This window comes from Macaca mulatta, chromosome 18 (genome assembly GCF_049350105.2).
Source record: "Macaca mulatta isolate MMU2019108-1 chromosome 18, T2T-MMU8v2.0, whole genome shotgun sequence".
In the NCBI taxonomy this organism is placed as follows: domain Eukaryota; kingdom Metazoa; phylum Chordata; class Mammalia; order Primates; family Cercopithecidae; genus Macaca; species Macaca mulatta.
This window is the reverse complement of record NC_133423.1, coordinates 43,936,023-43,963,794: the sequence shown is the minus strand read 5'-3', so window position 1 is coordinate 43,963,794 and position 27,772 is coordinate 43,936,023. Positions and strand designations below refer to the sequence as shown.

Here is a 27,772-nt window from a genome sequence, read left to right as displayed (position 1 = left end):
TCTCTCTCTCTCTCTCTCTGTGTGTGTCTCTCTCTCTCATGCGTGTGTGTGTGTGTGTGTGTGTGTGTGTGTGTGTGTGTTGGGCTTTGTGAGCATCTGAGGTTCTATACCACCCTGTGGGGTTATAGAAGAACAGGGTGGAGACAGAGGGCATCAAAGATAGACAAAAAAAAAAAGTGGATTCAATTCCTGACTCTGCTACTTCCTAATGTGTGACCCAGAGCCAGACCCTTTACTTTCATGACTCTTGAATTTTTTGTTTTGTTTTGTTTTTGCATTTAAAGGGTTCTTGTAGAGACTGAAAATATGTGTAAGCACTTGGCCCAGTGCCTGATACAGGAAAACACCAATAAATGGTTGTAATGGGCAGGATTTCTCTTGGGTGTTCCCCAGGGTAGACTCATAGCCTCACCCTCCGTCCAGGCCACCCTAAGCCCAAACCCCAGCCTGCTTGTTACTGAAGAGCCCAGCTGAAACCACATTCCTGTGCAGTGAGGCTCTCCCTGATAAAAACAAAGAACTGGATCAACATTGGAAAGGAGAACGCTCAAGGGAAAAGTGAGCAACCATGCCCCGTAAAGCACAATTGAATGTGAAGAGCCCGGTACAGTGCCTGGCACAAAGAGGCACTTGATACATATTTTTGAATGAATTAATGAATTAATGCTCTCTGAATTATCTACTCGCAAGATTTTTTAGACTCCCATCTCCACATCAGGAGATGTCCTGTACTCACTAAGCTGGTGTCAGAGGATTTCCAATAGAAAAACTTTTTTAGTGCATTTAAAGATGCCACCACTGGTGTCGAATGAAGCTATGGCCAGTCATCCATATGAAGGGAGAAGGGCTGGATCGGGACCCCTGAACGAAGAAGTGTCTGTTGGCTTATCCTGAGGTACCTGTGCTTTTCTGTTTTAATTAAAATCAATAATTATTTTCATCTAACTACAATAATATCTTCACACTAGACAAAATAGAAGATACAGACTAAAATAAGAAAATGTTAATAATATTTTAATATTCATTGTTCCAGACTTTTTAAATACACGGATACATTTTAATCAAAATGGAATCATACCCCAAAAGTATCATTTTTTGCTTAGTAATTTATTTGGATCATCTTTCCAAAGTACTACATATTCTGCTCCACAGAATTCATTTCTTTGATCTAAAAAAGAGTGTCATTTTTTAAATTAGTTTTTTAACACACACACATAACGAAAGTAAGACACAAACAAAAAATCCAGACAGTATCAAAGGTGTAAATAAAATGCAAAGCAAAAGCGCCTCCCACTGACATGCCCAGTCACAGTCCCAAGACGTAACACTTGGAGCCCAATTTCTAATAGCTTCTGGTGATGATTTCCTATCTGTCACCTGCTTAAAACCTGCCAGCAGCTTCACCTCGAGAGTAAATTCCAGCCCCGACCAAGGCCTGCCCTTTCTGAGCCTCCACTTACCCACTGGCAAAATGAGATGCTGTGTCCCACCATCGCCAGCAGGCCACAGTTCTGCCATCCACATGCCTATCTCAAAAGAGACTCCAGGGGCACTGAGAGCCGGGTCCCAGTGGTGGCTGGAGAGGGCTGTGCAGCCGCTGGGTCTCCCTCTCCTCTGCCTGAGGGCTTTGCATTTGACAAAAGACCCTCTCTCTGGCTCTTGCTAACGGCTCTGGCATTTGCCTTCATGTGCTACAGGGGCCGAAATGCATGAAGACAACTGCCATGGGTGACAAAGCCACTGAGCTGGCCGCCGCAGACCTGGACTCCAACCCTCCTGCTAGTAACTAGTTGTATGGCTTAAAACCTCCACGTTTCCATTTCCTCATCTATAAAATGAAGTGAGTAAACTGGAGCTTCAAAATTCCTTCCAATACTGGTGCTCCACTCCAGAGAAGTAAAACCATGGCATCTGGGTGACCGCCGCCACGTGACGCAGCACCCTTAAAACTGAACCAGCCAAGTGAAGGGATGTCCTCTCCACAGGCCCTGGCAGGCTGAAGTGCTGAGCTAGGCTCTACCTAGAAGATATCTCTCAGTCTTCTTTACTGTCCAGAACTCCATGAAGTTGTCAATGTTACTCTGATCTTACTCAAGGAGAAAAATAGAGCCCAGAAATCTGAAGTAACATGTTCAACTTCAAATGGTCCAGTGGCAGAGCCAGGGTTGAAAGCCCCGTCTATCTGACTGTCAACGTTTCTTTCATGCTCTGAGTGGAGTTCATTGAACGTTTGATATGCAAGTCAGTCAACTATATTTTCTACAGAATAATCAAACACTTTATTAAATTAACCAGACATGACTTAACGAATTACCATGTTCACAAAAATAATACAAAATCAGTATTCTGATCCTCAGCTGTTAACAATCACTGCTTAACTGAACCCTCCTTCTTTCTACAGCTGTGGTTTTTAAACTTGAGAGTTGATCAGAATCTCCCAGAAGGCTTGTTGAACTACACATGGCTGGGCCCACCCCTAGAGTTTCGGATTCAGGTGGTCTGGGTAGGGTGGGACCCCAAAATGCACATCTCGCACGAGATCCCAACAGATGCTGGTGTTGTAGCCTAGAGCCTCGCTTGGAGAACCACTGTTCAAACACTCTTGTCTCTTTGGCTCACCTAGCTTGTAGAAGCTCAAGGAAAGCTCTAAGACCTCAAGCTATCTCCTCAAGGAGTTAAAATTCTTACAGCTTTTCAGTTGTCCCGACCACAACTGCCATCATTCACTGTGAGGACTTTGCTCCTCTGTTCAGGGTCTGCTGTACCTACTTCTCTCTCTGGCACTCAGTGCAAGGGAGAACTTGGCTTTCTGCCCCATTCGTTGGCTTTCTGCTCCACACCAGCTGGCAAAGGCTGAAAGGAAAGGCCTCTAAGTAAGAATCCCAGCAGGGTGAATTCCCTGTGCTGGTATCTCAAACCAGAGGGCAAGACTGGTCCCCTTTCAAAGCATAAGATCTTCCCTTCCCACCACACATTGGATATCTAATAAATACTTGCATCTACATACAATGGATTTCTTCACCAGCTTTTTTTTAAAGCTTTGAATTCTTAAAGATGAAATGCTCTTTTTTTGGTCCCAAAATACAGTTTTTCAGAACTTCCTTTCAAAACACACAGACACACCCCGAAAGAATGTAACCGGGATTTAAAATTGTGGTTTCTGCCCAGAAGTCCAAGTGCAAGCTATGGCTGTGTTTCTCTGTTTGGCCTCATTTCTTGCTTGGAGTTATTAGGTATAATCAAGATTGCTGCTTACTGGGTAAAGGCCAAAGTTAGGAAGTTCCGTGCTTGAGCTCCAATCCTTTCAGGATTGCTAAGTGGTAAGAACTGCTTGAAAATCACACTGGGAGTGTTATAGCTCTTTTAGACCTTGTCTAGCAGTTTTTCCAGTTTTTACCAGAATCTCTCCCTATCCCACAAACAATAAAGAACTCAGACTGAGAAAGCACAGTGTCCTTATTGAGATTACTCTCGGCAGCGAAAAATTGCTCTCGAGCTGAGGGAGGGAAGTGCTTTGCAAGAAACCTATAAAGGAGAAAAATGGGCATTTGGTGACCTCCATGTTGCCTTTCTGTCCTCTTCCTCCAATGCCTATGCTAGGGTCGTTCTGGCAGGACAGTGCAGTGAAAAAGGCCTGGAAAGCTGGGGGACCGCGATCCAGTCTCCTCCACGGCTGACCAGCGAGTGTCCCCAGACCTCTTACTTCAGCTCCAGGGACAGTATTTGGTGGTGTGGATACAGCGGAAACTGGCCAGGATGACCTCAGAAATTCGCTTCAGCACTATCTATTAGTGAGAACTGGAAGTGGTTTTCACTAAATGTGCTGATAACTATGCTTTTTGATGTGACAATACCTTGGCACTTGTGAACTTTTAATAACCAGGGAGGAAATGTTGTTTGTCCAAGCCCTGAAGAGCCTACCTGCCAGGGTGAGACTCGAGTGGAATCAGGAGTGGCCCTGCCCAGAGTATGGCTGCCCCCCAACATTCCCACTCCCACCTCCCCACCCCCCACCACTGCCATCCCACCGGGCCTGCTCCAACCACAACACTTCCTGCCCCCTCAGCTCCCTTCTGCAGGGAAGGTGAAGCTAGATGACTCACTTGCCTGGGCATGGAACAAAGGGATTCCTTTCCGTTTCTTCCCCTTTATAGAGTCACAGCCTCACCAACACCCTCTCTCCCTGACGGGCTCTCACTATAAAGTCAGTCACTGAATTGCACACCTAAAACAAAGTGAATTCTATGGCACGTAAATTATTCTTCAATAAAGCTGCTAAAAACGTTAAAAGAATGTCTTAAAGATTTCATCTGATTCTTCTCTGGTTAAGCTCTGAATCGAAACTAAAGGCATTTTGGTCAGGACACCTTCCAAATGATCACACACATGCACATATGCGCACATCCAGACACACACACACACACAGAAAGAGAACTATAGCCATCAACCCTAATTAAAAATAAACCACAAAGGGCAAAATCTGAGAGGCACCAAGATAATCACAACCAACCTGAAATCATCAACTTCAGGCACCAGAGTCAGGAACGGTGCTGCTTCAGTCACTGCACAATGATGTTTCTTTGCTTTCAGGAAGCCGAGACCGTCCTAGGTAGCCAAAAAGGCATAGAGTTCCTAATATTTAAGATGCCTTTTGCAGCATTTATTTTCTAATTGAGCATCAAAAGAGCAAGGCAGAGGACACAATGAAGCAGCCACCAGCTCCCCTTCCCAGCCCTGGCCAGTCTCCAGTCTCAGTGGCCCCAGGTCAGCAATGCTACAGTGGATTTTGAAGTATTTCTATCACAGCCATTGCACTTGAAAACCTCCATAGTTCAGCTCTTTAATTCTCCCTACACTGAAATGGGGTAGAGTAGACTTCAAGTTGGCATTCTTTTTTTCCCTGCACTTCCAAAACCTCCACGTGACCATTTTTAAAATGCAGGTGTGTTGTACCTGCAAGACCTTAAGAAATGTCTCAGAAGTTTCTGTCCTGCTGCTCTATTTTGTTCGGTCAAATCAACTGCTGCCTCTGGCAGATTCTCTAATGATTGATTAGAAGGTGGGGTGTAGGTAGCTGGTTTTCTGGTGATATTAGCTTGAAAGAGCCGTTTCTGAAGAGCTCGCTGCCTCATTCACAGGGCTCAGCTAAGCCAGAGGTTCAGCAGATGACTCAAGGAGAAGTGTAGGGGGTGAGGGACCCGAACCAGGGAAAGATCAGATGCAGTGGGTTCACTCATTTTGATAAATCTTTTATTTTTAATCATCTGTAATAAGACCATAGTACATTGCGCCACGTGTATGATATATTTTGGAAAGGTAATGAAGTCTGGGGAGAAGGCAGTGTAACTCAGCTGCCAGCTATTAAATCTTTGCTTAGAAGTAGGGTAACGTCAGGGATTTGTGTGTGTCTATGTGTGTGCATATGTGTGTAAAAATTACAAGGCTAGTACATTAGCAGGGGCAAAAATTAGCCAGGTTCTACTACTATATTGAGATTTAGAACATCAGAGTACAGTGACTACATTTTTCTGTAGAGATCTTTACAGCTATTTGAAATTATGAACCCATAATATGCAAATGCACGGGGCTAAGAAATACACATTCTTGGCAGAAACTGAAGATGTTATAATGTGTGCTGTAAACGGCGACGCGTATGTGTATAAAATCAGCGCGCACATACTAACTGGTCGATTATCCCCTCTAAAACCACACATAAATTCTCCTGACAGGAATTGGAATTTTGCACACATCCCAAGAATGAACTGACTCTTAATGTGCTGTGTGTGTGTGAAGGATGGAGTATTAAAAAGCATCAGGAAGGGTCACTAAGCTAAGGAAGAGTGCCTGCTGATTCTCCAGTATGACAACAAAGGGTCTCGGGGCTATATTTTCCTCCTGCGCATGGTCATTATAATATTAGTGATAGTCGATAATGTTTACTGAGTTTGGGCCTCTGTGCCAGTCATTGTGCTGGGTGCTTTTCATCCATGATCTCGTTTAAGGAGAGAAAGAGAGGCAGGGAGGGGGAGAGAGAGAGAGAGACAGAAAGAGAGAGAATGTGTGTGTATGTGTGTGTGTATCAGAGGGATTGGGGGTGATGTGTATGAATGTGGATGTATGCACGTGTGTTCTATTCGAGTGTGTGTGTGTCCTATTCGAGTGTGTGTGTGTCCGAGGGGTTGAGAGTGATGTGTATGAATGTAGATGTGTGCACGTGTGTTCTATTCGTGTGTGTGTGTGTGTCAGAGGGGTTGGGGATAATGTGTATGAGTGTGGATGTATGCATGTGTGTTCTATTCATGTGTGTGTATGTGTCAGAGGGATTGAGGATGATGTGTATGAATGTGGATGTAGGCACGCGTTCTATTCAAATGTATCTGTGTGTGTGTGTCCGAGGGGTTGGGGATAATGTGTATGAATGTGGATGTATGCACGTGTGTTCTATTCGTGTGTGTGTACATGTCAGAGGGGTTGGGGATGATGTATATGAATGTGGATGTATGCATGTGTGTTCTGTTCAAATGTGTGTGTGTGTGTGTGCGTGTGTCAGAAGGGTTAGGGGTGATGTGTATGAAGGTATATGTGTGCACTTGTGTTCTACGCCAATGCTTTACCACCCTGACAAATGGCTACTTTCCCGAGGAATGTAACCATTTACTTTGGTAAAAATGTTAGTCTGCCCATGAAGCAGGCAGGAAGAAGAGCTCAGTCATCAGGTACTCAGGGACTGGGGACAGAGTCTTCATACAAAAATGTGTCCTTTTGTGGTGAGACTACTTCCCACCTGGAGCCAAAGTCTGGGCTAGTCTTAGCCATTTCTGAACGAAGAACAGGACATTAGGGAAGTACAATCCAGAATCTGAGAAGAGGCAAAAAATTCCCAAACTAGAAAGCTGCTGAGTCAGGTCTATACAGATGCAGGGTCTTAAAAATTACAAGGAAGGAAAAGAAAAAAGCCTTTAGTTAAACAATGGCTTATAATGACTTCTGCAAATAGGTGACTCTCAGGGAGGTGGCAGAATCTGGTGCATCAGAATCTGTCACAAAAAATTCCAGCAAAGCAATGGGGTTAGAATACAGGATGATTTAGCTTTCTGTAAAGTAAGCAGAAATATTATTTTATCAAATAATTCACTTTTACAACCTTTCTCTCCATCCCTACCCCACTTCCAAAGCAGTTTAGAAAAACATCCAGGGATGGCCAGGCACGGTGGCTCAAGCCTGTAATCCCAGCACTGTGGGAGGCCGAGATGGGCGGATCACAAGGTCAGGAGATCAAGACCATCCTGGCTAACACGGTGAAACCCCGTCTCTACTAAAAAATACAAAAAACTAGCCGGGCGACATGGTGGGTGCCTGTAGTCCCAGCTACTCGGGAGGCTGAGGCAGGAGAATGGCGTGAACCCGGGAGGCGGAGCTTGCAGTGAGCTGAGATCCCGCCACTGCACTCCAGCCTGGGCGGCAGAGTGAGACTCCGTCTCAAAAAAAAAAAAAAAGGAAAAACATCCAGGGATTCCAGGCATAGACAGAGGCAAGGACACACCTACTTTCCAATGGCAGGCAAGGACAATAACTAGGATGTTGCCCTCTGCTTTGTCATTGTACTACCCAGATTATGAGCAAGATTTCTGAGTTCTTGGAAATTATCCAGATTAGGAGATGATTTGCAAAATGGGCACAAGCACATGTAACATCAGAGCTACATGAGAAATCAGAAGCATTTTCTCTGCTTTCAGGGAGCTTTCAATAAATACTCTGCAAGAGCCAAGACAAGAAGCCTGACATGAACAAAATTTCATCAGGTGAGCTCTGGGTCTACCACCTACTCATACTTCCTCAAGGCACAGGTTCCCAAGGGCTAAAGACAGTCAGAAAAATAGGAGGGCTTTTTTGTTTAAATGGTTTGTATTTATTTGTAAGCTAGTACTAGGACAGAGAAACCTTGAGATTACAAAGATGGATGATAAATCCACTGAAGGAAGCATATGCAAACATGAGCCTTTGAATGAGGTCCCTGAATCTCCTTGCCACATTTCACAGCCTAATCATTACACAAGATCCGTTAGCCTTCAAATCCTTCCCTCTGTTCCTGTCCACTCATCACCCCTAACAATACATATTACTTGGCCCACATCACACAGAGAGTGGATATAATGCAAGAGGAATTCTTATGCTGAACCACGAGCCACAGTGGTGGTTGTCAGCAAGTCACATGGCTCTCATAGAAGTTGAAATACAGAAGTATCCATCTACAGAATTATAAAGCATGGGTGGACGCCTACCTCTAGGATGTCTTATCACCTGAATTTAGTGATCCGATATTTCTTGGTGCTGGTAGTTGCATTTTTACAACAGTGCTTTACGTGGCTCCAAAAGCAATTTCCTAAAATGCCCTAAGAGGTATTGGTAAATGAATAAAAATAATTCCAGTTTGGTGCCGGACTAAAATAAATGGTTTTAGTACTTGGTATCAAGTGGATAATCTCTTCCTAAATTCTCATTGTTCAAGGCTAAAATGGAAATTATGCCATTTCCCGAAGCATACTGAGCTAAACTAGGCAGAAAGCCAGATGTGAACTGCACAGAGCGGGGAACCAGCTTGGGAGTTAAGATTTGCCGCAATTACTTCCCCTTGCCTAACCCCCTTAACCAAATGTATTTCCTCCTGCTTCCTACACACACCTACAGACTTCTTCACTGAGCTTGGCCCCCATCATGTTGGTCCCACTACCATTCCTTTGTACAGGCGGTTCCCCACCTGAATACCCTCTAGGGACTTCAGGGTCAATTTAGGTGCAGTGGAGAGAATTTGGGCTCTGGAATCAGAGCTCTTCCACTTTCAGATAGCCGTATCACCTCAAGCAAGTTAACCTAAACATTCCAAGCCTCAGTTCATCATCTGCTCATTTGGAATAATAACATTACATTGAAAGTTGCTGTGAGAATGAGCGGCTACGTCACACATAAGAAGTGCCTGTTGTGGCTGCTCAGCAATGTCAGTTCTCATCCTCCTACCAGCTCCCTTCGCCAAGTTCATCGCAAGTCTCACAACTTGCCAACTCTAAGCACACAGACTCTAGGTCCCTTTTCTTTAAAATCTTACAAGCTACACTATGTCATTTAGCTCTTCGGCATAAGCTTATACATCTTGCATATATTTTCATAAACAAATTTTTGCATCCTTGAAGGCAAGACCATGTCTTGGGCTTCTCCTGATCCCCTGCAGAACCTCACCCAGGACTAAAGACTCCATCAGAATCCTAATGCTCCTTATATTCCCTGTGGGATCACAGCTTCATTACCTGCACATACACAAAAGCAGCAAAGCTTCTGCATGACCAGGTGTTTCGAGGGCCAATCCACAACTATTGAGTGACTTTAGCTTGTTGCTTTCAAGCCTGCTGATGGAGGTCTACACTCTCACCCCGCGATCTGTTTCCAAAAGCATCCCAAGTCCCCAAAAGGGCAGGCTGCCAGAATTAGGGACAGCATTCATTGGAAGCATAGCTCCCTCAACTCAGAAGGGGAACATCGAGCTGTGTACACACAGGGACAAGTCCTGGGATCTGCAGGTCAGGTAGGCAAAGCGTGCCTTCTTCCACACAGCAAGGATGATTTCTCCCCAGTGTCCACAGCCCCCTCTGTCCACAGGGCTGCTTGGCCATTGCTGCCTGTTTGCTGCGAAGCGATTGGCCTGAGAGAAAGAGCTTTGCTCACCAGACTCTGAAGCCAGAGGGATTTCAAAGGCCCTCAAGGTCAGAAGACGCTGCCCTTTGGAGAACCTTGCAGATGGGCAGTGACCTTGAGGTAGCTGAGGGAGACCAAGGACACGGTGCCACAAGCTGGGGTCAGAAAAGCCTAAGCTCCCAAAGAAAAGATTAGCCCAGGGCCCCCTCCCTGATACCCTGCACCTCACCCCAAGTCAAAGGGCCCAACACGACCTCTGTGGCTTCTATTTGCCTTCATCAAGGCTATGCCCGATGCTGCCTTAACCTCCTTTTTCCAGCATGAAGCTGCGTCTGTTCTCTTCTCCCATCAAAGTCACTGGCTTATCTCAGACACCACTGCTTCCCCACCCCCACGATGTTAGCACCATCCCTCACACCCTTCTCTTTGTTCCCTCACCCCCACCGTTGCCTGGCCCAGCATCCAGCGCATAGTGGGAGCTCAGGAAACACTGGTTTCATGAATCAGTCTTGAGTGCATGATTCATTTTCTAAGAAGTTCAACCAAAAATTATTTATTCTACCTTAATCCTTAAACAATTAAGCAATTTCATCCTTTGAAGTGTCTTGTGAACAACAAGTCGGTGAAATTATTCTTAGAGTGCTATAAATTTTCCTGTATTCAGAAAAATCAAGGATCGCTTTCATACAAAAATCACTGGGTATTGTATCAGCAAGAGACTGGAAACAACTGAAATATCAATGTAGGTGGGCTGGTGAAATAAGTCAAGGTATAATTGCCGGACAGTCAGATATCTCCAAGACGTTAAGTGCAAAGTGAGATTCAATGCATGAGATAAGCTTCCATTTCAGTAAAGAAATTTAAAATAAAAAAAAAAAAAGAAAATACAGAAAGCATCTTGTACTTAAAGTCATCTAAACAAAATTTTAAAAAAAAAAGAAATTTTTAAAACATACCGTGCCCATAGATGCACACATGCATACATATGTTTTGTATTGCATACAATGTATTTAAACTGAAGAAACCATTAATAGTGGTTGCCTCAGGGTAAGGAAACTAACAGCAGTGAGAAAAAGATGTTTCACTTTAAAACCCCTTTTGTACCTTTTGAATTTTAAACCATGGAAGTGTTGACCTATTCGGCAAAATTAAATTAAAAAATCAAAGCAAACAATGTGTGGAAAAGTAATAAAAAAGCTGCTTTAGGAAAACATAAAAGAGAAATCCTCATTTAAAAACAGTTCAAGGCAGCCTGTTGCGTCATCTGTTAACTGCAGGAGAAACACTGAGGAGGCACCGTGGCTGCAGGAGGACTGGCCGGTAGGGTGGCGGGGAGGCGGGTGGCAGCAGGTTCTGGCCCTCGGCTCCTCAGCTGCCTTCTGGAAGGACCTGAGAGCAGGGCAGCCTCCCTCGGCCTCGTCTGAAGCAGCTCTTAGAGCAGGCAAGCCTGTTTCCTGTCTGGGAGTTGGGGTCATCAGGTAGACACAAGCCAGTTACTTAGTGACAATCTCATTTTAAAAAGAGGAGACCCTCCATAAAAGGAGAGAAAGCTTTCTTCCCTCCAGAAGTTGCTGGTGCGGAGATTAAAACCCCAAATCCCCACTCACCAGAGTGCAATGACACCAGTGCTGCTGACTTCAGCAGCTTAAAATACATTTGGGGACACACCCTTTCCCCCAAACACACCTGCTGCTTTTTCCTCCCTCTTCCCACATCCTCTCTTGACAGGCCAAGTGCCCATTTATGACAGAGCTGAAAAATGTCCTTTTTTGTTCTAATATTTCCTGTGGGGCCCCTCCCCTCTTTTATGGCTGCCATTCAAAGCCATCTGGGATGACCCACCAACCAGAGGAAGCTTCAGAATTGAAACAATCAAAACATGTCACCTTTCAATAGTAACAATTAATGTCCCTGCCCCATCTCCAAAAGGCACTGTTTTAAAAAAGGCAACTCATGGCGACAGCTGAACACTGTGGATTCTCAGAGAGACCTAACCGTAGAAATGGTCCAGACAGAACTTCATAAGGACATCCTTTCAAACACAGGGCCAGCAGTCCTCTCTGTTTCCCACACTCTCTTTCCAAGTTCTACCGCCACCCTCCTCAAACTTGGGAAGGGACTAAAATTGCTTTCTATGTCTTTCTTTCAGGAATTAAAGAACACCAGAGCTGAAATGGCTCTCAAAGATAGCCTCATGCTACAAATGGGGAAACTGAGGCCCATAAAAGAGTGTGTCCCCGTCTAGAGGCCCCGCTGCTCCCCCTTCCAATGCAGAGTACCCCTGTAGCCACAGCCTCCCCTAGGGTGGCCCCCACAACCTGTGTCCTGGGCTCACTGCATTGTCTGGTAGGCAGCCACTAGCCCTGTGGGGCTACTAAGCACTTGAAGTATGACTAGCTTAGATACTGAAATGATAATATCTTGGATATATTGGGTTAAATAAAATACATGATTAAAGTTAATTTTACCTACTTCTTTCTACTTTTTAAAAAGGTGGCTACTAGGAAACTTAAAGTTACATAGATAACTCTTGCTATATTTCTATTAGGCTGTGCTGCTCCAGGTCATATGTTACTTACTCAGCCAGCTCCCAGTCAGCAGAACTGACCTGGCCCGTGCTCCATCTTTGCGTGGCCAGACATTATCCACTACAAAGACCAATCCATGCCCAGGTGCTAATTGAGTAAGGAGTGTGCCCCCAGCAGTGACATCTGGATTCAGCTCCTGAAGCCACAGCATAATTTTAATAAGCGCATCTCTCCTTCCGTTCGAGGTAGGGAAGGAGGGAGGGATCCTAGCACCCCTCAAGTAGTGCTAATTCTACCTGCATGTGAGCTCATGACACCCAAGAGTCCGAATTCCTGTAGGCTGGGATTTTATTCCCTGAGATAGGGTAGTCGCTTGGGGAGAGAAGCAAGACAACAAAGCCTTAACTGTTTTTCATTTTTTGGCATCGATCCTGTCTTTTCTCATCTCTCCCTTCATGTTAGGAATAGAAATTTACAAAACATAAGTAACAGTGGCTCCCCTCACTCTTCGTTGAGAGCTATTTTAAGTGCTCTGTATGTATTATCTCATTCTCCCAGCCACCCTATCAAATTGGTATTCTCACCAGTGCATAGGTGAGGAAATCGATGCTTAGAGAGCTTATGTGATGTGCCCAAAGTGATGCAGGAAAGCCACCAAGCTATGGGGCTTAGGTCTCATCAATCCCAAAACCTATGCTCCTCATCATTCCTTAACTTCTAGAGCCTCAGTTTCCCATCTGCAGTATGGGGATGGTACCTTCCTGGAGGCAGGTCAGGGCCTCAGAACCCCCAAGGACCCATCCTCCCCTGGGACTAGGTTCTGGGCCCTGAGGAGGTTCCAGTTTGAAGAGTCCCCATCTCTTGCCATTCCCTGGCTTAGGGTGCACCACCTGGTCCCAGTCTTGACTCTGTGAGGCTCCACCCATGCCACCCTCCCGCTTGGGTCCCTCCTGTTTCTGTCTCCAAGGAGTTAAGTGCTCCTACCCCCCTAAATCAAGATTTCATCTAAGCCTCACCTCCTCCAAAAACCCATCAAAATTCTTAAGTCAGAGAACCCTTTCACAGTCGACCATCCCATCGTGCCAATTCATGCTCTTGTTCTCAGGATGCAATGATGCTTCCACCCTTCAAGCCCCCAAGGCCCCAGAACACACACTTCAAAAGAAGTCTTGACCTCTGTGAACTTAACAAGGGTCTCATCTCCCACAGGAAGAATTCTATATTTTATTCATTGAGCAAAGTAGTTCCTGAGTCCTACTATGTGCCAGACACTCCTCTAGGCCCTGGGAACAGAGCAATGCAGGAAACAAAGTCCTAGGGCTCCTGCAGGAGTGAAGACATCCCCCAAACAGTGATGCCCTAAACACACGAATCCAATGATGCAGGTTCATATTTCTTGAGTTCCTCCTGCTCTCTTATTTTTAGGTAAAAAAAAAAAAAAAAGATTAGTTAATGGGGATTGATTCTCTTCTTGTCATGGTTAAATAAGGTATGGTACATTACTTTAAGGAATACTACACATCCATTACAAGTGCGTTTCTAAGGAACACAATGACTTAGTAATGTGATCAAATGCTCAGTAAGGGGATAACTTGCAACATCATATACCCACACTCCTTAACACACTGATGGAGACAGGTGAGCATGAGAGGCATGTTTCTAAGCACATCCACAATGTGTTGGAAAGCGGGAAGGACAACTGTTTTCCTTATGCAAAGTACAGAAGCAAAGCCTGCTAAAATCTTTAGTGAAGAGACTTGACATTTTCTTCTAAGTATCAGTGTGAGTATCAATGTGAGTATCAGGCTCTCAAGAGAAAGGAAGTTTTCTGTTTGGTAAAAGATGGCATGGATTTTAACAGTTTTGGAAAACAGTGTTTTTCCCAATTATGCTTTATGTGTGTGCTTATGTGTATATGTGTGTGTGTTGGTGGTTCCAGAAAAAAAAAAAAGACTGGAAGGAAATACACCAAAATGTGGGTGTTGTAGAAGGTTTTTGTTTTGATTTTATTCTTTTCCATATTTTTCAAATTTTCTATTATGAGTCTTACTGCTTTCATAATCAGAAAATAAGCAGTAAACTGAATGCTAATAGTTTTTTAATTTCCTCATGAATCTGTTTTTACAGGCACAAGTTCAGTGGGGTTTGGAAATCAGTAGGGTGTGAACCACCAATGAATTCCCTGCTCCTGCAGGGCTGAGTGTGCCCCTGGCCCCGAAGAGAAACCCTCCCTGCATCCACGCTGGCAGACAGCTGTCCACAGCTGTTCTGAGGAGGCTGCCAATGATGAAGCGGGTGGAAAAACACAACATTCCTGACTCTCCAAGGATGGCATTATGCTTGGAGCTCTTGCCCACCAAAGAAGTAAATAAACAGAGAGGTGGTAGCCAGTCAAGCTAGAGGAACTCCAGTCCCGGAGGTGAGTCAGCTGCCAGAGCTTCCAGACTCCCAACAGAACATCTGAAAGAAGACTCCATCTAACTAAGCCAACCACCCTTGTCAAATCAGGGCTAACATCTCTCGACAATGGCCCTCCTGGGCTATACCTCTTGAATGTTACCTTCCCTCCCTGCCTACATGAGAGTATATACGAACAAACTTCATTTCTGCCTCTAGGCTGAAGAGATCCAGAAGGCAGGGCCTTGGGCTGACTCAACATCATATACCCCAACAGCACTAACTGACATATTCATTTACCAACTATGTACTCAGACACTGCTGTGTGCTAGGCACTGTTCTGCTGTCTGAGAACATAGCTGGTAAATGAATATGCCTAGTTATAGCCCAGGAGGAGACAATAGATTGCAAAACAGACAAGGTCCCTGTCCTCAGGGAACTTACACTCTGGTGGGGGAAGACAGACAAGAAACAAAAGGAGAATCAAGATTACATCCAATAAAAGACTGCACATTGGGTACAGTGTACACTGCTCAGGTGATGGGTGCACCAAAATCTCAGTAGGCACCACTAAAGAACTTATTCATGAACCAAATACCTGTTCCCCAAAAACCTATGAAATAAAAAAATTAAAATAGAAAGGGCCCTTGAAGCATCCAAAAGAAAGATAATAAACAGGACTATTTGGTATGTTAAATTATATGGGAAGCACTGTCAAATAAAAAATAATGTTAAGCCTTTAAAAAAGAAAAAAAAAAAAAAAAAGATTGGCGAGGCGCAGTGGCTGATGCCTGTAATCCCAGCACTTTGGGAGGCCGAGGTGGGCAGATCACCTGAGGTCAGGAGTTTGAGACCAGACTGACCAACACGGTAAAACCCCATCTCTACTAAAAGTACAAAAATTAACCAGCCGTGGTGGGGGCCACCTGTAATTCCAGCTACTCAGGAAGCTGAGGCAGGAGAACTGCTTGAACCCAGGAGGCAGTGGTTGCAGTGAGCCGAGATCGCGTTGCTGCACATCAGCCTGGGTGACAAGAGCGAGAGACTCTGTCTCAAAAAAAAAAAAAAAAGAATATAGTCCAGGTGATGTGTCAGTGAGAAGCCAGTTATGGGAAGATCTGAAGGAAGAACATTCCAGACAAAGAGAACAGGCAAGCCAGAAACACATGAGCTCAATGTGTTTAAGAAACAAAAAGGAGGCGGAAGGGTGGGCACAGGGAGTGAAGGGGAAGTCAGAGACACAGGCAGGGACCAGATCCCGCATGCCCACAGTTGGTTACACAAGGGAGTGGCCTGGTCTGCCTTACTGAAGGAAACTCACTTTGCCTGCTCTGTGACAATGGATTGTGCCATGACAGCCTACAGAGAAGGACTTCATCACTACCTGTTGAATTGATGAATGGATGCTCCCAATATCCATTGGGGTTAGAGGTATGGAGGGGCCAATCAGCTTGGACCCAGGGTTCTCACAATGCCTATGGGAACCCCATCTATTCTTATCTACTTCTATGACTTTGCCTTTCCAACACCCCCCTTCACAGTGCCACGGAGTAAAGCAAATAAGATGCAAATTCAACTGCTGTCCACCCATCCACCCATGCCCAGCCCACAGCATTCATTCAGCAAACGTTTTCCATGTCCAGCCCTTGCTGATGCTGAGGACATGAAGATGAGCAACATGCCAGCCCTGCCCTCAAAAGCTCCGGCATGTGAGGCCTGTGAAAAGCTGGCCAGGTGCCACGCACAGCCACAGCTGTCCAGCCCCGACCTCTCTATCCACAGCATCCTACTGAAGTCTCCCCCTGGTAAAACCTGCTGTGAGCCCCTAAGACAGTTCTGATGGGCAAATCAATTCACACCAAAGGGTTAAACAGAAAGACAAGCTCAGTGCCTTGCCAGCTTCCTCCACCCTACCCCACCCCCATTCCTCCCTCCACCAACCAGGGAAAAAATCTGTTCGGCCTCAGGAATGAAGTTGTAACTGATGGCATGGCAGGTACTATTTATTCCAGACAAAGGAGGGAGGACTTTGGTGTTGGTTTGAGGAGTGGGTGGGTGAGGGGCCACCGGGGACCTCTTTGGGGCAGAGTCAGGGGAGGAAGCAAAGAGCTCTGAATGCATGCCTGAAACCTCCTTGACCAGCCCCACACAGAAATGACTCAGCTTGGAGTCAGAGGGAACCACATCTAATTTGCCACTTTCAAAATCTCCTGCATAAGAATCATTGTTGTCATTATTTCGAAAAGCCAACTATCCTCACATTAATGAGTTTTTGACAGCTGTTCTGTGAGATTTCTGGGGTGTACCTCACTTTGTGCAAATGGGAGAGTCGCATCTGACAAAAAGTACACACAGTGGCTCTAGAAAATCCTTGTAACCCATCGTTTCTTAGCCTTTTGGATAAGATCAAGTGTGGAAAATCCCTGTGTCCTAAATTCCCCCAAGGCAGCTGGCACTCCAAGAAGCCATGCAGGATGCTGCACACAGGCCGGGGTTCACTCCAGTACCCTCCGTGTGGTTAGTTGACAGGTTTTCTTCCAGTGGGACACAGCCATCCCGGGGAGAAGTCAGTGCCGTGGATGGTTCCAGACCCTTGGATCTCTTCTTCCCAGGAGGGGAGGAGGGGTTATAAATAGCCTGGACTCCTTCAGCCCTACACAGGCACAGATCCCACACCCCCGCCCCAGCCTCAGCCAGCTGGTCCTTCCGCGCCCAAGTTCCCACAGCCTGCTATGAGAGGGAGGACAACTGCCCACCCTCGGGGGGGGGGCAGGGAACAAAAATGCCCTGGTGACAGCCCCCAGTGAACTGTAACTACAACCCCACCACTCCTTCATACCCCCTTCACACCGACCCTGCTGGAGAGGGGTGAGGGGCTGGTAATATTACTAGGGGGTCTCTTATACCTGGTCAGCCCAGGAAGCCCAAGCTGCGTGCTGAGAATGTTAATGCAGTGGGAAAAGTTATAGGAATAATACTTTCCCTGTCTCTCTGCCTCAGTTTCTCCCTCTGTAATTTGAACAAATAGCTGAACTATCTATCGCGTGGGAATGCTGATGAGATTAGCATGCAATAAAAGTGAAAGGCATCGTAACACCGTATTATCATCAGCATATCAGATCTTGATTTCTTCTGTAGGACCGCTAAACACAGGAGATGTGGAGTAGGGGACACTGATTTTTATCTGTTCATGACAGCAGAAGAATTATACCCAGCAACTCTGCACTAGCCTTGAATTCTTGATACTCTGTGTCCTTGAAAGCAATCAAACTTACAAAATATTCTCTCTTGCAAGTCACTTCTGACTAATACAGATTGACACATATTGCGTCCAGCTTATTTTAATAAAATTCTACTGGAGTGTATATGACATTATAGACTGAAATCTAGCATCGCCCTAGAGTATCATGGTTTGGGAGGAAAACGTTCACATAACAATCACTCTGTTTATCATTCAATTCCTTCCCACTCATATACACTGGTACAAAATAAGTGGCTAAAATCAAAGTGGCCAACTCGTAGTTCTTTTTAATTTAGACACTTTGTTTGCTCAATAAAATACAGAGTAAAAAACATTTACTGAAAACCCACTCATTGATGTTTAATGATTGTGTCAAATACTCACAACAACATTTATTCCAGCACCCCCAGATAATTGCTCATCTTTCTCATTTGGTATCCACAACAGCACAGCATTTGTGTCCAAGTGTAATTGATCCAAAATTGGGCTCCCTTTCAAAAATATCTGTAAAATCTAATTACTAGGAAAACAGCGTTCTGGCATCCTATGGAAAGTGGGTGCTTCAGTGAAAAAAAGCTGCAAATTCTTCTTGGCTAATCAAGCTGCATTATGTTACAAAAGGAGCTTGAGGAATTTGGGATAATGAGGGAGCAGGAAAAGTTGGGATAGTGTCAGACTGGACTTTGCAGTGACAGTCCTGCTTTTTTTAAGCCAAGGACAGGGGACAGGAAATATACCACATTTGCTGTCAAGCATGGATTTAGAAACTACCAGATAAAGAGGCCATGATAGGCTTGGGGTGTGGGGGTGGCATTTCTGATCTCAAGCCCTACCAGGCCTTGCCCAGGGAAGTCTCTCCACCCTTGCCTGGAAGGCTGATGTCATTTCTAGTCTCCCTGGGCCTCTAGCCACTGTAGCAGGTCACTTTCCTTCCTTGGGCCTGAGTTTGCGCATCTGTAAAATGAGTGCTCCTAATATCTCTAGGGTCTCTTTCAACTTCAAAATCCTGTGACCTTCTATAAAGCAAAGAGCATGCTTTTTGCTCATGTACTTGTGGGGGCAGGGGGCAGGGAGCGGGAGACCCCAGACCAAGGAGAATGAAGGACTGAGAGTTTCCACCTCTCACGCAGTTTTGTACCTAGTCAACACCCGGGTATTGGCCCCGCTCTGGGAATAATGATTTCTTTCAGCCCAGGACGACCTACCGAGGTGTTTCTACCTCGCTGCCCTGGATTCCTCAACCCCGCCTACGAGGAACAGGGCCAAGCCACCGGACTTCTTGGAGCCTCCCTCCCAGGACTGGGCATAGTATATCTTCCTCCTTTACGGGGTCTTCCCTTACCACTCCCACTCCTCTTTCTGTCCTAGAAGCACCAGAAACTCCGGCTCTAGCCTTGCGCATGGTCCGGCGAGGCTTCCCATACAGGCAGCGCACCCCACCCACCCCCAGCTCCCCTCGGCCTTGTGCCCGTGCTGCAGAAGGTTGGGTACCAGACTCCACAGTTTTGCAGATTGCAAAGATAACGGGAGCTGCCGCTTCGCTTTTCTTTGGCTCCTCCTGGCCTTCATCCTAGTAAAACCAGACAAGCAACCGGAAAAACAAAGCAGCACAGTGGCCAGAGACAATTCGCTTTCAACGGAACAAGAGACGTGCACACCTTGAGCGAAGAGGCACGCAGTTCCTGCGCGTGTCGCTGGGAACAGACCTCGCACTACCCCGCGCGGCGACAGGTACCGGGTCGGGCTCAGCATCACTTGTCCGAGGCTTGAAGGAACTGTGTGCGTGCGCCCATTTTCCCCAGCTTCCCAATTTGACAGCAGCAAGGATCTTTGAGTCCCACATGAGCGAGACTTCGGACAAGGACCGTACTCGGTGCTCAGATCTCATCGCGAGGTGCGGGATCCCAGCTTTTCCAGCTCATTTTCCAATTTTCAAGAAAAGACAGCGCAAAGTGCGACTGCCAAAGTCCCAGGAAAACGTCACTCACCAAAACGCTCCCGCGCCTTCCAGGCAGAAGTGCGGTAAAACTTTTGGCACAAACCACCTGTGGCTGCCGACGGGCCCGCCCCGTTCGGGCCCGGAGGCGTCGCCGAGTCCTGGGCCGCACGCGCCCGCATAAGTTCCTTTCCAGCCCCGCGCACCACTTCGCTCCGGGCCGCGGTGCCAGCCAGGAGGCGCGGCGCCCGCTCGCTGGCTCGCTCTCGGCTGGCTCTCCCCTCCCTCCTTCCCTCCCTCCCTTCTCCCGCCTCCTCTGTTGCATGGCTGCCGCACGGAGCCCCTGAATAGCCACCGCAGCCCCCCGCCTCCTGCCCACCGCGCGGAGGGCGCCCCTGCCCCCGCCTGCGCCCCAGGGCGCGCGGACCGCCGGCCTCCTAGCAACGACCCCAGCGATAGCTTTCCGGCGTGGCCCAGGCAGAGCCACCCTCCCGGCGCCCCACGACCTCCCGACCCGCCTCGGCTGCCGGGGTGCTGGGGAGACCGCGAACCCGGCAGCCGGCGCCCGAGCCCGGCGCGCGAAGCCGCTCACCTCCGCGCGCCGCCGGCCCCGCGCGCCTCCCGCACTTGGCGCCGGGCCGCGGTCCTGGCGTCCTTCTCCGCCCGGGTCCGCTGGTCCCCGGGCGCCCGAGCCTCGCCGGCCGCGCCGCTGTCAGAGTCTCGTGGCGGGGCTGCGCCGGCGGGTAGGGAGCGGAGCGGCAGCAGCGGGCGCGCGGGCAGCTCCTCCCTCCCCGCGCCGCGCCTCCGCCCTCCCCGCGCCCCGCCTCCCGCGCCGCGGCTGTCAGCCCCGCGCCCCGCGCCCCGCGCCAGCGCCGCCGGCTCGGGGGGCGCACAGGGCTAAAGGGCCCGGATGTCTGCGGTCTCCTGTCGCTCGCGTCCGCCCCCTCCCCGCCCCGCCGCACATGCACTTGCTGCGCCACAGTCCCCGCCCGGCTCCGCTAATTTCTATTTTGACAGTAACTGTGGCGAGTGGGCGGCGCGGCGGGGGGCGCCAGGGACCCGCGGAGGAGGCGGGCGGGAGTCAGGACCCGGCGCGGAGGCGGAGTGAGGGGGCCGGACACCGCCACCAGCCGCTCGGGGCTCCGCGTCTTTTCTCTTTCTTTCCTTTTTTCTCTCTCCCTCCTCCAGGATTTAAAGGGACAGCCCCGGCCGAGGCGAGGGGGCCAGGCGGCTGCCGTTTCTCCGGTCTCCAGACGCCCTCTGCGGCCCGGCCGGACCCGCCCGCACCCCCAGCGCAGGGTCGGGACCGCAGGGTATTTTTAGGTCCACACCCGACCCGGGGCAGCGGTGCGGCAGAGATGGGCTCTGCCGCCCCGGCGCACGGCTATTTTTACAGAGTCCGATGGGGGAGGAAATAAAACAACTCGGCAACTGCTTTTCTACCCGAAAGTCGGGAGCAGGGAGTGGGGGCGAGAAGTTAGTTTCCCAAATGCTCTCGGCACTACAGCGAGCGCAGCAAGACGCCTCGCCGGCACCAGGAAACTTAAGCTTGCCGCGCTCCGGGGCGCCGAATCTCAGCGGGCAATCCCACCTGGCGGCGCTGCGGCCCGAAGTCCCCACCCCTCTGGGCCTTGGGCTTCGCACTCCGCACCCGGCTCGCCAGGGAGCAACCGCTGACTGCCAGTCACTCCCCGGGACGGCCCGGAAGGCGGCCTTCCGAAGCGTCCAATCACCGCGCAACACTGCCAAGGGGCGGGCCCGGGGAGGGCTTGTCCCCGCCCCGTCCTGCCGAGCCCCGCCCCCTCGAAGTCCGTCCTGGCTGGAGAATGTCGCCGGTACCCCGAGCGCTCAGCGGTGCTGGAAGCCACGAAGGGCCTGTGCGAGAGTAGAAGGAGGGGTCTTGGCCCTGGAGAGGGCATGAGCGTTCTCGGGCGAGGCGACACTTGGGCAGATGTTCCCTCCAGCTACGGACCGGGGCAAACTCGAGCTGGCTTTGCCTCCTACCTTTTTGCAGTCCACCCCTCTGCGCTCCAGACAGACATGGGAACCCTCGCCCTCCCTGGTACTACATCGGAGGCTGCACCCTCGCACGTCCGCGGGTCGTCTCCCGGGCTCCTCCCTTAGAAGGGGGGAAGTTTGCCGTCCTTAAACTCCTACCCGGCTGCGCTTATCTGAGCCGCACCTGGCGCCCAGGAGCGGCGAGATGGAGAATCCCGGCCGCCTAGTCCCCATTCTGGCTACTGATTAATAAAAAGGCAATGGGGCTGCTGCTGTGGGGTAATGTCCTTTAATGCTGAAGACACTGGATGACATTTTTTACAGAATTCACAAAAATAAATTTGTGAACCCTTGGTGCCTCTTCCTAATATCACTCATTGGGATTTTTTAAAACCATTTCATTCATTCGTGTAATAAACGCACATTGCAAGATAGTACGTTGGGAGTGTTGAAAACAAGGGAAAACGGGCTCTGGAATAGGATGCAACAGTGGAAAACTAGATATGAATAGAGGGATCTGAAACGTAGGGTTTGGGTACAATTATGTCACGTTTAATTTGCCAAAGAGATCTGATTTTTCCTACTAAGTAAATGTCACTAAATGAACAGTTTGGACAGCCATCTTATCCAAACTATTCAAATGCATATGTAAGTCTAGGATAGTCTATCGCGGAAACTAAGGTATGTTCAGGCTCGGGATGTTAGATTTCTAAGTTGCTAAAGCTTCCAGAATGGCAAAATAATATATCTCGCTTTCAGCAGCTCTGGCAGCCACTGCCCTCCCAAATTAGGTTTGTCTGTTTTTTCTGTTAAATTAAGTTGTCTGTCTTGCTTCCTTTCATTAAAGGGTCTTCAGTTACTTGGAATGCTGCTGACCCAGCTGATATGGTCCAGCTTCTAAGTCATAAGTGTGGCTGTGCCTCATGCCAAGCATGCGGATGCATTTAGAGAGCACCTAGAGGATCCCAGCCCTGCAAATGCCCAGACACCCACAGGAGACAGAAATGTAGTTCTGGGCGTGAGGGCAGCTACAGCCATAAAAAGGGCATTTAGCTTGAGAAAAGAGAGCTGTGGGCAGTAAATTAGACTCTAAGAGTAAAGAGTCTAGTAAACAGTAAATAGACTCTAATATAAATGTGGCTCTAATTCAGTTTCTCCTCCTTCTCTGGCTCAAAGTAGATGTTCCATAGCTTTAGCTCACGGAATAGATTAAGCATGGAGATCCAGTGAGTGATGTAAGATTTATTTGCAATGTACTAGTTTGGATGTAAGTGCAATGGTAAACTGCTTTGCAATACTTAATAGAATTTACTGCCAAACTTTACCAGTTATCAGCCACGTATCCTAGAAAAAAAAAGCATGTCATTCAACTCTCTAGAGCCTCCATTTCCAAACCTGTAAAAAAGAAGATAATAGTAGGCCCCTTTCTACACCACAGAGATGCTGGAATGGTCAGGTGAGAAAAGGTGAGGGCAAGTGTTGCCCCATGAATATTCACTAAGGGGTTACTGTGTATGAAGCACTGTACAGTACATTGTAAATTGTCAATATTAGTTATGGTGATAAACTCTAAAGAAATTATCTGAGAATTGGGATCAAAGTTTTACCTATTTCCTGAGGATGTTGAAAGACTGATTCAAGAAAAAAGGGGAATTAACATTTACAGAGCTCTTTCTAGTTCAGAACTTATGGTATGCATTGCTATATGTTTCTCATGACAATTGTATGCAATATATTTTGTTGTAACCATTGTACAGATGAAAAATCTGATATCAATAGTGGTGATGATGACCATGTTCCCACCGCTGGGTAGTGACAGGAGCAGCATTTGGATCCAGGTTTGTGAGTTCAGAAGTTCACAAGCATCCTCCCCTGTGATGCTGCCTCTAGAGGAGAAATAGGGAAGAGGCCTTTAGTAAATCCGAGCGGAAGAGAAATTCAAGGAAATCATAGTGAGTATTACCTTACCATAAGGCAGACTGCGTGAAGTGCCTTCCGGGAAAAGGTAGCGCTGAACTCAGTCCCTAAGTTTGCATGATTTGTTTTTATTTTTCCTTAGTTTGTTTTTTAATTTTTATTTTGCAATAATTTCAGATTTACAGAAAAGTTACAAAGATGATATAAAGAATTGTCATATACCTTCACCCAGAATCTCCATATGCCAACATTTGCCCATGTTTGTTTTACCCTGCCGTTTCTTTGTGTATACATATTCTTTTTTTCTAAACTGTTTGAGCATAGGCTGAAGATATGATGTTCCTTTACTGATAAATTCTTCAGTGAATGTTTTTTAACAATGAGAACATTCTTACATAATAATCAAAATCCAGATCTTACCATCAATACAACACTATTATCTAGTCTGAACTATATTTAGATTTCACCAACTGTCTCGCTAATAGCAAAAATGAAAAGTAAGTAAATTCTAGTCAGGATTCAATTCAGGATGGTATATTGCCTTCAGTTATCATATCTCTTGGGAGAGTATTTTTTATTTTACTAATTTTTGTTTCTCATTTTAGTGGTCATACATTTATAGCCCATATGGGATGACAAAGACTTTCTCCTTGACCACACTTGAGGCAGGCTCCTTTGAGCCTTTATTTCCACTGGGCTCTCACCCTTTGGCCCTCTCATCAGCCAGCCAAGTACAGTTGTAGAAAGAATCCTTCAAAGTCAGTTTAGTGAGAACTCCCCTTACCCTTGATCTCCGATCACCCTAGCCTGCCTTTAGCAAGAATCCTGTTAGGTTAGTCTAGCAAGAATGCACCCACCCTTAATATCTCCTCTTAGTAATTTTCCACCTATCGACCCCCTTACTCTGATCTTTGGCTATAAATCCCCACTTCCCCTTGTTGAGCCCAGTCTCCCCGACCGATTGCAACACTCCTATTGCAGTAGTCTTGAATAAAGTCTACCATTTCCCTACCATTTTAACAAGTGTCAGAGTACTTTTTTCTTTAAAAGGGCCAAAGAAAATATAGGAAAATCAAAACTCACTTGTAATCACTCACCAGCTATAACCAACATTAATCACTGTTTTATTTTTAAAATGTATATGTGTAATCCAACCATACAACCACCATTCCCTTCCAGGGGCGAGCTTCCCCTAGAAAATACCAAGGATATAGGAGTTCTACTTTCTGTTCCTCCTGAAGTTCCTCCTCAGTGTCCAGCATGATCCTGTTGTCCCTAGTTCAGCCATAACCCACCTCACCCTTTGGCTCCTCACCCCAGACTCCAGTTACCATCTCCCTTGAGAAAATGCTGCATTCCCAACAGCCCCCATGAAGAAGTTGGTGGGGACAGGCTATGCCTCTTCTATACACCTGTTATTTTGTTTGCCACACCAGGGCCTACAAAGGCTCTACTAGATAACAGATTTCACAAAGAGTTTGGAGTAACTCAAGGGAATTAGAATGTAACACTGGACAGCTTGAAGCTGTGCATGAGATATGACTTCCCTCATATTCCAGAGAAGAGCAACCAGGGGTTCAACTCTCCATACAGGATTACTTGATGGTACACCCCTGCTTCTAACCTAGCTCCCCAGCTTTCAGGACACCTTCTTGCCTCAAAGGCAATTCATCTACCTTTTGACATGACTCTCTACAGGAGAACCAACCCCAAATCTCAGGAAAGGACTTCCCTGGGATCCCGCTCCTTCCTCCTTCAAACTTGCATTTCCCAAGCCTCAGTCATCTAGCCACCTAAATAAACACTCTGGGGAAGTTGGCTGGTCACCAACACCAATGTTAATGGTGACCATTGGCATACCCAGTGTAGCTGAACAGCTAAACCAGCCAGGGAAGGTTGGGTCTACAGGTAAGTCCAGCCCCCTTCAAGACTGCCCCAGCAGTCTGAGTTATAGGTATGCCTATGTATTCTTCCAAATATTCAGCAAGTAATTGTTGAACCAAGTGTCTACACGTGTACACTTCAACACACTCCTTCCAAAGACAATTCTCAGAGATGGAGAAAATTCAGTCTAAAACTATGAGGATCAGATAAACAATTTGCTAATTACCTCAACTTCTACAAACTGCAATTGTGTTAGTTCCTTGCCTTCATCTTCCTTCCCCTGAATTTATATTGTCTAATTGCCTCTCTCCCCTCCTCCTGTGAGAATAAGGAATGAGAATCACTGAGCTAGGGACCCAGTGAGGTTGCCCGTGGTCAGCCAAGCACCTGGTCAGAGCTGTGCAAGGGTGAGGATGTGATTAAACTTTCAGCAGAGAGGCCTGGCCACACTCAGAGGTTGTGTGGAAGGAGAAGAGGGCTGCTTTTATTCAGGATGTACAGGGAACCAGGCAAATATTTGTTGCAGAGTACCTGCCTATATAAAAATTTGATTTTAAAATGTGTCATGAAATTCATGACTCATGTGAAGTATCATGATTTAACAGTGAAGATTAAGAATAATGAGTAGAATATATGTATTTACATATGTACTTATGTCAACACCACCAGTTTGTAGTAAATTTTTTTTTTTTTTTTTTAGACAGAGTCTCACTCTGTCTCCCAGGCTGGAGTGCAATGGTGCGATCTTGACTCACTGCAACCTCCACCTCCTGTGTTCAAGCGATTCTCCTGCCTCTGCCCCCCAAATAGCTGGGATTACAGGCATGTGCCACCATGCCTAGCTAATTCTTGTATTTTTAGTAGAGACGGGGTTTCATCATGTTGCCCAGGCTGGTCTCAAACTCCTGACCTCAGGTGATCCACCCGCCTCAGCCTCCCGAAGTGCTGGGATTACAGGTGTGAGCCATCATGCCCAACCAGTAAAGATTCTTTATAATGTCCAGGCACTTTCTCATTCTGTTCCAGTTTAGAACCCATTTTTCCTTTTTTTTTTTTTTTTTTTTTTTTCATGTTTAGTATTGTCAAATGCACTATTCTTCAGTAACTTCCTATCTCCTACCTTGAGAAAAAGTAGTAACACTTTTATTATTCATAATGTCACGGCTCTTTAGAACCTGTTTGTATTGAAACAATATAGTTTTCCTTGCCTCTGCAGTTCCCAATTACCAATTACTCATGATGCTGCATCATACATCCAGCAGTCCACGAATACTGGCTTCTGATGACTCTCAAAGGTGACTGTGCTTTGCAGATGAGGACTTCAAATGCAAGTCTTAGCCAGAGTATTCAGGAAGAGGTTACCAATAGTTTAACCTCTGTTCATGTTAAATTTATCATTTGGAATTACGTAGAATAATATAAAACCACATATCTTCTACCTATGTCTTCTCTTAAGCTCTTTAGGTTATAATCACTGTATTTCCAGAATGTGGTCTCTTTTCATCTTGACCAAGACCCCTATGTACTGGGTTGAACAGTGTTTTCCCAAAACTCATATCCACCTGCAATCTGTGAATATGAACTTATTTGGAAATATCTGGTCTTTATAGATGTATCAAGTTAAGATAAGGTTATGCAGGATGGGGGTGGTATGCCTACATCCAAACAGTGGTATTCTTATAAGGAGAAGAAAATGTGGAAACACAGAGACACACAGGGGACATGCCATGTGAAGACAGAGGCAGCTATTGGAGTGATACATATATACACCAAGGATCACCAAGGATTGCTGGCAACCAACAGAAGCTGGAACAAAAGCATGAAACAGATTCTCACTCAGAGCTTCCAGAAGGAATTAGTCCTGCTGACACCTTGAATTTGAACTTTTGGCCTCCAAGATTGTGAGAGAACAAAGCTTTGTTCTGTTTAGACACCAAGTAGGTAGTGATTTGTTGTAGCAGCCCTAGGAAACGAATACACCCTGCTTTCTACAGACTCAATGAGAAGGATGGGCCAGGAGACCATGGGTAGAGTGAGAAGGAATCTCAATCCTTGGTCCAGCATGGTATAAGACTGACCTGGAAAAACACGCCAGCACCACATCAGCTGAAGGCAAAAGAGGACATTGAAGAGAAAGACTCATAGATGTTGTGGAACAGTGGTCTCAAAAGTCATTAGAGGAAA

At 46.7% G+C, this 27,772-nt stretch overlaps 1 protein-coding gene and 1 non-coding gene across 7 annotated transcripts in view; one reads left to right on the top strand and one right to left on the bottom strand.

The window, feature by feature from the left end:
- Positions 1-21,500, bottom strand: part of ZBTB7C (zinc finger and BTB domain containing 7C) — a 384,618-nt gene extending 363,118 nt beyond the window's left edge. For 3 of the 6 annotated variants that reach the window (XM_077975042.1, XM_077975035.1, XM_077975038.1), the window contains exon 1: positions 21,381-21,500. The gene's annotated coding sequence lies outside the window, so the exon portion shown is untranslated. Of the gene's footprint in view, positions 1-20,381; positions 21,011-21,380 lie in introns of those variants that run through there. The other 3 variants (XM_077975039.1, XM_077975034.1, XM_015121898.3) reach the window with 1 other exon arrangement.
- Positions 3,348-3,407, top strand: LOC114673884 (U7 small nuclear RNA). The gene has a single exon (XR_003724736.1). It is a non-coding gene; the product is annotated as a U7 small nuclear RNA (small nuclear RNA).
- Positions 21,501-27,772: the final 6,272 nt, after the last annotated feature.